This window comes from Chiloscyllium plagiosum, chromosome 1, assembly GCF_004010195.1.
Source record: "Chiloscyllium plagiosum isolate BGI_BamShark_2017 chromosome 1, ASM401019v2, whole genome shotgun sequence".
Taxonomy (NCBI): domain Eukaryota; kingdom Metazoa; phylum Chordata; class Chondrichthyes; order Orectolobiformes; family Hemiscylliidae; genus Chiloscyllium; species Chiloscyllium plagiosum.
The window spans coordinates 26,482,496-26,492,539 of NC_057710.1; positions in this window are offsets into that span (position 1 = coordinate 26,482,496).

The following is a 10,044-nucleotide window of genomic DNA, read 5'->3' on the forward strand; positions in this document are numbered from 1 at the left end:
TAGCACCTTACCATTAAGTGTATAAGTCCTGCTAAGATTTGCTTTCCCAAAATGCAGCACCTCACGTTTATCTGAATTAAACTCCATCTCCCACTTTTCAGCCTATTGGCCCATCTGGTCAAGATCCTGTTGTAATCTGAGGTAACCCTGTTCGCTGTCCACTATACCTCCAATTTTGACGTCATCTATAAACTTACTAACTGTACCTCTTATGCTCGCATCCAAATCATTTAGGTAAATGACAAAAAGTAGAGGACCCAGCACCGACCCTTGTGGCACTCCACTAGTCACAGGCCTCCAGTCTGAAAAACAATCCTCCACCACCACCCTCTGTCTTTGACCTTTGAGCCCATTCTGTATCCAAATGGCTAATTCTCCCTGTATTCCATGAGATCAAACCTTGCTAATCAGTCTCCCATGGGGAACGTTGTCAAATGCCTTACTGAAGTCCGTATAGATCACATCTACCGCTCTGCCCAATCTTCTTTGTTACTTCCTCAAAAATCTCAATCAAGTTTGTGAGACATGATTTCCCACGCACAAAGCCATGTTGACTATCCCTAATCAGTCCTTGCCTTTCCAAATACATGTACATCCTGTCCCTCAGGATTCCCTCCAACAACTTGTCCACCACCGATGTCAGGCTCACTGGTCTATAGTTCCCTGGTTCTTCTTTACCGCCCTTCTTAAACAGTGGCACCATGTTTGCCAACCTCCAGTCTTCCGGAACCTCACCTGTGACTATCGATGATACAAATATCTCAACAAGAGGCCTAGCAATCACTTCTCTAGCTTCCCACAGAGTTCTAGTGTACACCTCATCAGGTCCTGGGGATTTATCTGTTTCAAGACATCCAGCACTTCCTCCCTACAGTCTATATCTTCCATATCCTTTTCCACAGTAAATACTGATGCAAAATACTCAGTTAGTATCTCCCCGTTATTTTCTGCGACTGCACACAAAGGCCGCCTTACTGATCTTTGAGGAGCCCTATTCTCTGGAGGAGAAAGTGAGGTCTGCAGATGCTGGAGATCAAAGTTGAAACTTTATTGCTGGAACGGATTCTCCTTAATTCTATTTACCAAAGCTATCTCATGTCCCCTTTTTGCCCTCATGATTTCCCTCTTAAATATACTCCTATATCATTTATACTCTTATAAAGGATTCCCTAGACCTATCCTGTCTTTATCTTATATATGCTTGCTTCTTTTTCTTAACCAAACCCTCAATTTCTTTAGTGATCTGCCTATATTGCTTGCAAGACAAAGCTTTTCACTGTGCCTCAGTACATGTCCCCTTTTTGCCCTCCTGATTTCCCTCTTAAATATACTCTTATATCATTTATACTCTTATAAGGATTCCCTAGATCTATCCTGTCTTTATCTTACATATGCTTGCTTCTTTTTCTTAACCAAACCCTCAATTTCTTTAGTGATCTGCCTATATTGCTTGCAAGACAAAGCTTTTCACTGTGCCTCAGTATACTTGACAATAAATTCAATTCAGAGGTCAATTTTTTTGTGTGTATGTGATGTACCAGGAGAGGTTCAGTGTTGAGGGACTGTTACACTGTCAGAGGGTTAGTATTGAAGGAGTGGAGCAGTGTCATGGGGTAGGCTGTGAGGGAATGCTGTACTTGGGACAGTCACTGCTGAGGGAGTGCTGAATTGTTAGAGGGTCAGTGATGAAGGAATGTTGACTGGAGGTTAATATTAAGGGAGTCATAGAGTTGAACAGCACGGAAACAGACCCTTCGGTCCAACACATCCAGGCCGACCAGGTATTCTAAATAAATCTAGTTCCATTTGCCAGTATCCATCCCATGTCCCTCTTAAACCTTTCCTATCCATATACCCATTCAGATGCCTTTTAAATGCTGTCTTTGTTTATGATCATGAGAGGCATGGATCAGGTGAGTAGTCAAGTTTTTTTCTCAAGGTAGGGGAGTTCAAAACTAGTTGAAACTTTATTGCTGGAACAGCACAGCAGGTCAGGCAGCATCCAGGGAACAGGAGATTTGACGTTTCGGGCACAGGCCCTTCTTCAGGAAGAAGGGCCTGTGCCCGAAACGTCGAATCTCCTGTTCCCTGGATGCTGCCTGACCTGCTGTGCTGTTCCAGCAATAAAGTTTCAACTTTGATCTCCAGCATCTGCAGACCTCACTTTCTCCTCGAGTTCAAAACTAGAGGGCATAGTTTTGGGTGAGAGGGGAAAGATTTAAAAGGGACCTGAGGGGCAACGTTTTCACACAGAGGGTGATGCGTGGATAGAATAAGCAATCAGAGGAAGTGGAGTCATCCAGTGTCGGAGGATCAATAATAGGGGAGACAGTGCAGAACTCCAACAAAATTGACCCTCTGAGAGAGTAGTACATAATATTGGCCCTCCAACACTAGCACACCTGACAATGCACCACTCCGTCAGTACTGATCCTTTGACACTGGAGTACTCCCTTAATGTTGACTCTATGAGTGTGAAGTTCTCCCTTAGTATTGATCCTCTGACAGGTGTGTTCCCTTAATATTGGCCTCCAACAGGGCAGTCCCTACCCCCCCCCTCCCCAATATTGATAATTCAGCACCTCTCAGGACTGACTCTCCAACAGTGCAGCTCTCCCTCAGTGCTGAGCCTCGGGCAGTGCAGCACTCCCTCAGTATTGACTCTCTGAAAGTATAGCACCCCATCACTGCTGCTCCTGTTCAGTCGCCATTCCCACACTCTTATTCCTGAGGGAGTGTCACATGCTCAGAGGGCCAATATAAAGGTGATGCTGAACTTTTTTTTTATTTTGAAAATATATGTAATTCATAAAAACTATATATATATATAGTTTGGTTCTGTACAGCAGCATATAAAACAGTGGTTGGTTCTCACTGCGCCTTGGTGGCAGCTGCTCCAGGTTCTAGTTTGTCCCTCAGCACATGATCCTAGACCTTTGGAATGTGCCAGTCTGCAACACTCACTTGGGGTCAACTTCTTGTTCTGGAAGATCAACAAGCTTTGGGCAGACCAAAGAGCATCTTTCACTGAGTTGATGGTCCTCCAGGCGCAGTTGTTGTTTGTCTCAGCGTCCCAGGGAACAGCCCATAGAATATAGAGTCCCACATCATAGTGCTACTCAGGACAAACCTCGACAGAAATCACTGCATCTTTCTCCAGATTTGCTTTGCAAATGCATGGACTATTTTCTAGATGGAGAGAAAATTCAGAAATCTGAAGTGCAAAGGGACTTGGGAGTCCGAGTCCAGGTTTCTGTTAAGGTAAACTTGCAGGTTGAGTAGGTATTTAGGAAGGTAAATGCAATGTTGTCATTTATCTTGAGAGGACTAGAATATAAAAGCAGGAATGTACTTCTGAGGCTTTATAAAGATCTGGTCTGACCACATTTAGAGTATTGTGAACAATTTTGGGTTTCATACCTCAGGAAGGATGTATTGGCCCTGGAGTGAGTCCAGAGAAGATTCAGTAGAATGATCCAAGGAATGAAAGGCTTAACATATGAGGAACATTTGTGGACTCTGAGATTAAACTCAATGAAGTTTAGAAGGATGAGGGGGAATTTGATTGAAACTTACAGAATACTGAACGGCCTGCACAGGGTGGGAAGATGTTTCCATTGTTAGGAGAGACGACCTGAAGATACAGCCTTAGAGTAAAGGGAAGACCCTTTAGAATGGAGATAAGTAGAAATTTCTTCACCCAGAGAGTAGTGAATCTGTGGAATTGATTGCCACAGAAGGTTGTGGAGGCCAGGTCTTTGAGTGATATTTAAAACAGACAGGTAATTTCTTGATTGCCAAGGGAATCAAAGATTACAGGGAGAAAACCAGGAAAATGGAGTTGAAAAACCCATCAGAGACAGAGGCTGGAAGAATACAGCAAGCCAGGCAGCATCAGGAGGTGGAGAAGTCAATGTTTTGGGTGTAACCCTTCTTCAGGATGAAACATTGAAGGATGTGCTACACTGTCAGAGTGTCAGTGACGGAATGCTGCACTGTCACAAGGTCATTACTGAGGGAATACTGAATTATCAGAGGGTCAGTAGTGAGGGAAAGCTGCATTGTCAGTGTCATCACTGAGGGAATGCCGCATTGTCAGAAAGCCAATATAAAGGGTGTGCTACAGCGTCAGAGAGTCATTACTGAGGGAGTGTTCCATTGTTGGAGGGTCAATACTGACAGACTGCTGGACTATTCCAGAGCCAATATTAATGGAGTGGTGCACTGTTAGAGGATCAGTATTAAGGGTGTGCTACACTGTCAGTCGTGAGGGAATGCTGCATTGTTGCCTCCAACAATGAGAGCACTGAGGGTGTATCCTGGTGGCTAGTTTTCTGCCTGTTTGTCCAGTTTAGTGTTGGAAAAAAACACTATATTGGACAAACAGACAGAAAACTAGCCACCAGGATACATGAACATCAAATAGCCACAAAAAGACATGACCCACTCTCACTAGTATCCTTACATACAGATGAGGAAGGACATCACTTTGACTGGGACAACACATCCATCCTAGGATAAGCCAGAGACATGCACGAGAATTTCTAGAAGCATGGCATTCCAACCGGAACTCTATCAACAAACATATTGACTTGGATCCCATTTCACCTCTGAAAAATAAACAGGAAATGACATCACCACAGGAAATGGCATCACCACTGGAAATGACATCACCAACTCAAGGAAACCCAAACACATAAATAGCGGGTCATGCCATCAGTGCTTCATCCGGAAGCTCACTGATGATGTTACCTGGTATAGTGAAGAAATGTCTGAAAATGAAGCTTCCAGCTCAGTGAGCAAATTTACATCCAGAACCTCAAACTGAGCTACAAATCTTCGAAAAACTGCTAACATGCATTTACTTTCTCCTCCATTTTTTTTTCATGAATAGCCCAGTAAAGTAACGGGAATAAAGCACTTTATAAAGCACTTATAAAAGTATCCAATCACTGATGCTTGAGGTCCTTGTGTTTCTTTGTTTTTGCTAGCATTTTCACATGTTCCTCAGTACAGGTAATCTGAATTCACTTATTTCTTTGACATAACGTTTTTACTGGACTTTGAGATCTAGTTCGGATAATTGATATTTGGATAATCGAGGTTCCTCTGTATTGACTCTCTGACAAGTATGCACTCAGTCAGTACTAACCCTCTAACAAAGAGGCAACCCCTCAGAACTGGCCCTCTCAATGCAGCTCTACTTCAGCACTGCCTGTGTAATACTGTGGCACTCCCTCAATTCTGAAACCTTCTGACAATGATACACTCAGTACTGACACTGACAATGAGGAACTCCTGCAAGACTGAAGCTATAAAATGGGGTACTCCCTTAGTTCTAACCCTCTCAGTGTTGTAATGCCTCAATGCTGACCCTGTAATCATGTAGCACTTCCTCACTTTTGACCCCATTACAATGAGGCACTGCCTCAAAGTTGATCCTCTGACAATGACGCACTCCCTCAATTCTGATGCTCTGACATGCTGCAGTAGCTCAGTACTGACCTTCTAATGGTAAAGCACCTCTTCAGAAAGAGGCACTGCCTCAGTACTGACCATCTGACAATGAGGCACTCCCTCAGGACTGATCCTCTTAGGATGATTCACTGCGTCAGAACTGGTCCCTACCAACTTCTCCACCACACCCAGTACCTTTTCCTGCAACCAGAGGTACACCTGCCCCCACACTTCCCCTCTCACCTCCATCCAAGACCCCAGACAATCCTTCCACATCCGACAGAGATTCACCAGCCTTTCATCCAACCTCATCTATTGCATCCATTGGTCTCAATGTGATCTCTATATCGGGGAGAACAAATGCAGACTCAGGGACTGGTTCATGGAGCATCTGCTCTCTGCACGCATCAGCCAACCCAACCTTCTGGTTGCCATCCATTTTAATTCCCTCCTCACACTCCCCTGGCAACATGTCCAACCTTGGCCTCCTCCAATGTCAGCGTGAGGCCACACACAAACTGGAGGACCAACACCTCATATTTTGCTGGGGGAGCTTACAGCCCTATAGCCTCAATATTAACCTCACCAGCTTCAAACTCCTTCCATCCCTAGCCTTATCCCATATCCAGCCCCCCTCCTCACCTTCCTGACCTCATCTAACCAGTCCATCTTCCTACTCATCTATCCATTGCACCCGTCCCACTGATCAATCACAATAACCTCCTAGCTGCTTCCGACTGTACTATAAATGTCTAGCTTTTAAATATATTCAAAGAATGTTATAATAATAAGTCATATCAGAAGTAGATTTTACTATCACAACTCTCAAATACTTATTTGAAAACTCTTTAGAAGTTAACTAACTCCAATTGTAATTTTCTGTACCAACTTTTGTAGAATCCTATAAGTGCTGAAAGAGGTCATTCGGCCTATTGAGTCTGCACTGACTCTCCGTAGAGCATCCTATCCAGACCCAGCTTCCCCATCCTATAACCCCATATTTACCAATGGCTAATCCACCTAGCCTGCACTTCCCTGGACAGTGGAACAATTTAGCATGGCCAGTTCACCAAAAGTACACATGTTTGGACCATGAGAGGAGAGCACCTGGCAGATATCAATGCAGATACAGGGAGATTGTGTAAACTCCACACAGACAGTCAGTCAAGGCTGGAATCTAACTCCGGTCCCGACATTGCAGACCAAATGACTGTAAAACATAGGAGCAGAATTTAGGCAATTTAGGCCATTCAGCCCAGCGAGTCTGCTCCACCTTTCAATCATGGCGATAAGTTTCTCAACCCCATTCTCTCCCTATCGCCCCATAACCCTTGATCTCCTTGATACTCAAGAACCTATTTATCTCAGTCTTATACATATTCAATGACCTGGCCTCCACTGTCTTCTGTCGCAATGAATTCCATAGATTCACCACTCTCTAACTGAAGAAGTTTCTCCTTATCTCCATTCTAAAAGGTCTTCCCTTTTGTCTAAGGCTGTGCCCTCAGGCCCTAGTCTCTCCTACTAATGGAAACATCTTTCCAACTCTGTCCAGGCCATTCAGTATTCTGTATGTTTCAATTAGATCCTCTCTCATCTTTCTAAACTCCATTGAGTATAAACCCAGAGTCCTCAAACGTTCCTCGTGTCACAGAGTCATAGAGATGTACAGCATGGAAAAATGAACCTTCTCTGAACACAATCCAGACCAGTACATCCTTCCTGAAATATGGGTCCAAAACTGCACACAGTACTCTAAATGTGGTCTGACCAGATCTTTATAGAGCCTCAGAAGTACATCCCTGTTTTTATATTCAAGTCCTCTCAAAATAAATGCCAACATTGAATTTGTCTTCCTAACTACTGACTCAACCTGCAAGTTTACCTTGAGAGAATTCAACTTCAAAATTTGCTCCCCATTTAGAAAATAGTCCATGCCTCTATTCTTCCTACTAAAGTGAATGACCTCACAGTTTCCCACACTGTACTCCATGTGCTGCTACTTTGCCCACTCTCCTAACCTGTCCAAATCTTTCTGCAGCCTCCCTGTCTCCTCAATGCTCCCTGTACCTCTACCTATCTTGTGTCATCTGCAAACCCAGCCAGAATGTCCTCAGTTCCTACATCTGGATTGTTAATGTATAAAGTGAAAAGTTGCGGTCCCAATACTGAGCCTTGCGGAAAACCACTTGTCACCGGCTGCCATCCCGAAAGACACTTTTATCCCCACTCTCTGCTTTCTGTCAGACAGCTAAGCTTCTCAGTAGACAATAGGTGCAGGAGTAGGCCATTCCTCTCATACCATAGGCTCTTATCTTACTCAGTAGCCTCCTGTGCAGCATCTTGTCAAATGCCTCTTGAAGTCCAGGTAGATAACATGCATTGGATCTCCTTGGTCTAACATGCTCATTACTTCCTCAAAGAATTCTAGCAGATCTGTCAGGCATAATCTTCCCTTGATGAAACCATGCTGACTTTGCCCTATTTTACCATACACTTCCAAGTATTCAGAAAGCTCATCCTTCACAATGGATTCAAGGATCTTACCCACGACTGAGACTAGACTAATTTATTATTTTCCAGAGTTCGATAGATTCAGGATCAGTTCTTGTAGATTGGAGGGTGGCTAATGTTGTTTCCTGCCTCCAGAGTGTCCAATCCTTTAATAATCTTATACGTCTCAATCAGATCTCCTCTCAGTCTTCTAAACTCAAGTGTATACTTACCAGTCGCTCCAATCTTTCAACATAAGATAGTCCCGCCATTCCAGGAATTGACCTTGTGAACCTACTCTGCACTGCCTCAATAGCCAGAATGTCTTTCCTCAAATTTGGAGACCAAAACTGCACATAGTATTCCAGGTGTGGTCTCACCAGGGCCCTGTACAGCTGGAGAAGAACCTCTTTGTTTCTATACTCAATCCCTCTTGTTATGAAGGCCAGCATGCTATTAGCTTTCTTCAGAATGGCCTACTCCTGCACCTATTGTCTATTGTCTAATCAATCTGTAATTTTCTATCTTTTGCCTTACTCCCTTTTTAAACAGGGGTGACACATTCGTGATTTTCCAGTCCTCTGGAACCCTCCCTGAGTCTAGCTATTTCTGAAAAATCACCACTAAGCCTCCGCTATCTCTTCAAATATCTCCCTTAGAAGTCTGGGGTGGAATCCATCTGGTCCAGGGATATTTATCCACTGTAAGAGAGCAGTGCTAACCATTGAGCCACCATGCTGCTTTTGGTACGTTTTGGTATCTTGGTACTTAAAACATAATCTTTATTATGTTGATCTGACTTCTAAAGAAAATTTACTACCTAAATTCTTCTGCTATTTCTATACTCCTATTTTGGAACTACAGTAGTTCAAGAAGTCAACTCAGCACCACCTTCTCAAATGTAACTAGAAACGAGCAATAAATGCTGGTCAGTCAGTGATACCCACTTTCCATGAAAGAATGAAACAGTCAGATTGATGTTTTGTAAAATGCCAGCCATGAACTAACTAGAAAAGCTATTTGCTTGGGCAGCAATGGTGTCAGTGAATATGAAGTATTATTTATTTTCTGTCAAAGAAAAAAGCTGTAGATAGACAAATATATTTATCAAAAGTCCACAGTAGAATTGTCATGAGTGAACAGGTTTATTGACAAAGAGCATTTTTATACAGCTATAATAATAGTGTATAAGTCATTAGGTATCTTACTTAAAGTCTGGTTGGGATAAAGAGAAAGTACAAACTCTGGTTTTGATCATGAAGAGTTTAAGACTGATCCTAACATCAAGGAGTTAGTCATAACAATGAGGGAGTGTGGAGCTTGGAAATGCAACGGAAAAATTACATGGAGAAAAATAACAACAACATAGTAAAGCATCCCAACAGATTTCACAGTAGCACTAGTCAACCAAAATTTAATACCAAGCTACAAAAGGCGTAATTAGAACAAGACAGCAAAAACTTGGTGAAAAGTATAGGGTTTAAAGAGCCACTTAAAAGAGGCTGAGAAGTTTAAGGAGGGAAGTTCACAGCTGAGGGCCAACGTAACTTGCCTGTTGCATAGTAACACCTAATATCAGAATGAAGTAAATCAGGATAAAATGCAGAGGTAAAATAAGTGAGGCAAATGCCTTAAAGGATGGATACCACTTCAAACCCAAAGTAGGAGAAAAGAACATAACTTTAATGAAAAGGCAAATTTAAAATGGATGTCAGCAGTGTTTCTAATATAGAATGATCAACATGTGGAATTTAGATGGAGTATTGGAGGCCAAAACACTCAAATGAGGAGAAAAATAGTAGACAACATGATCTGTATAGATATCTAAGTGAGTTAAATGGTCTTCTCTGTATCTACATCATTATTTATCTTCAGAATCTGCAAAAGAACAGCAAAATACAATTTCAATTCTCAATAATAGCCCTGTGCTATGTAAACCAGTAGTTTGCGAACCTCTGAAGATTTAAATGATTAGATATGAGACATTCTGAAAAGTGCATGTTTGGGAATTAGATGAACATGAGTTCACGATTGATTGGGATGGCTTTCATGATTTCGTTTACACATCACCAATGATCATCAGGTTGGGAAACC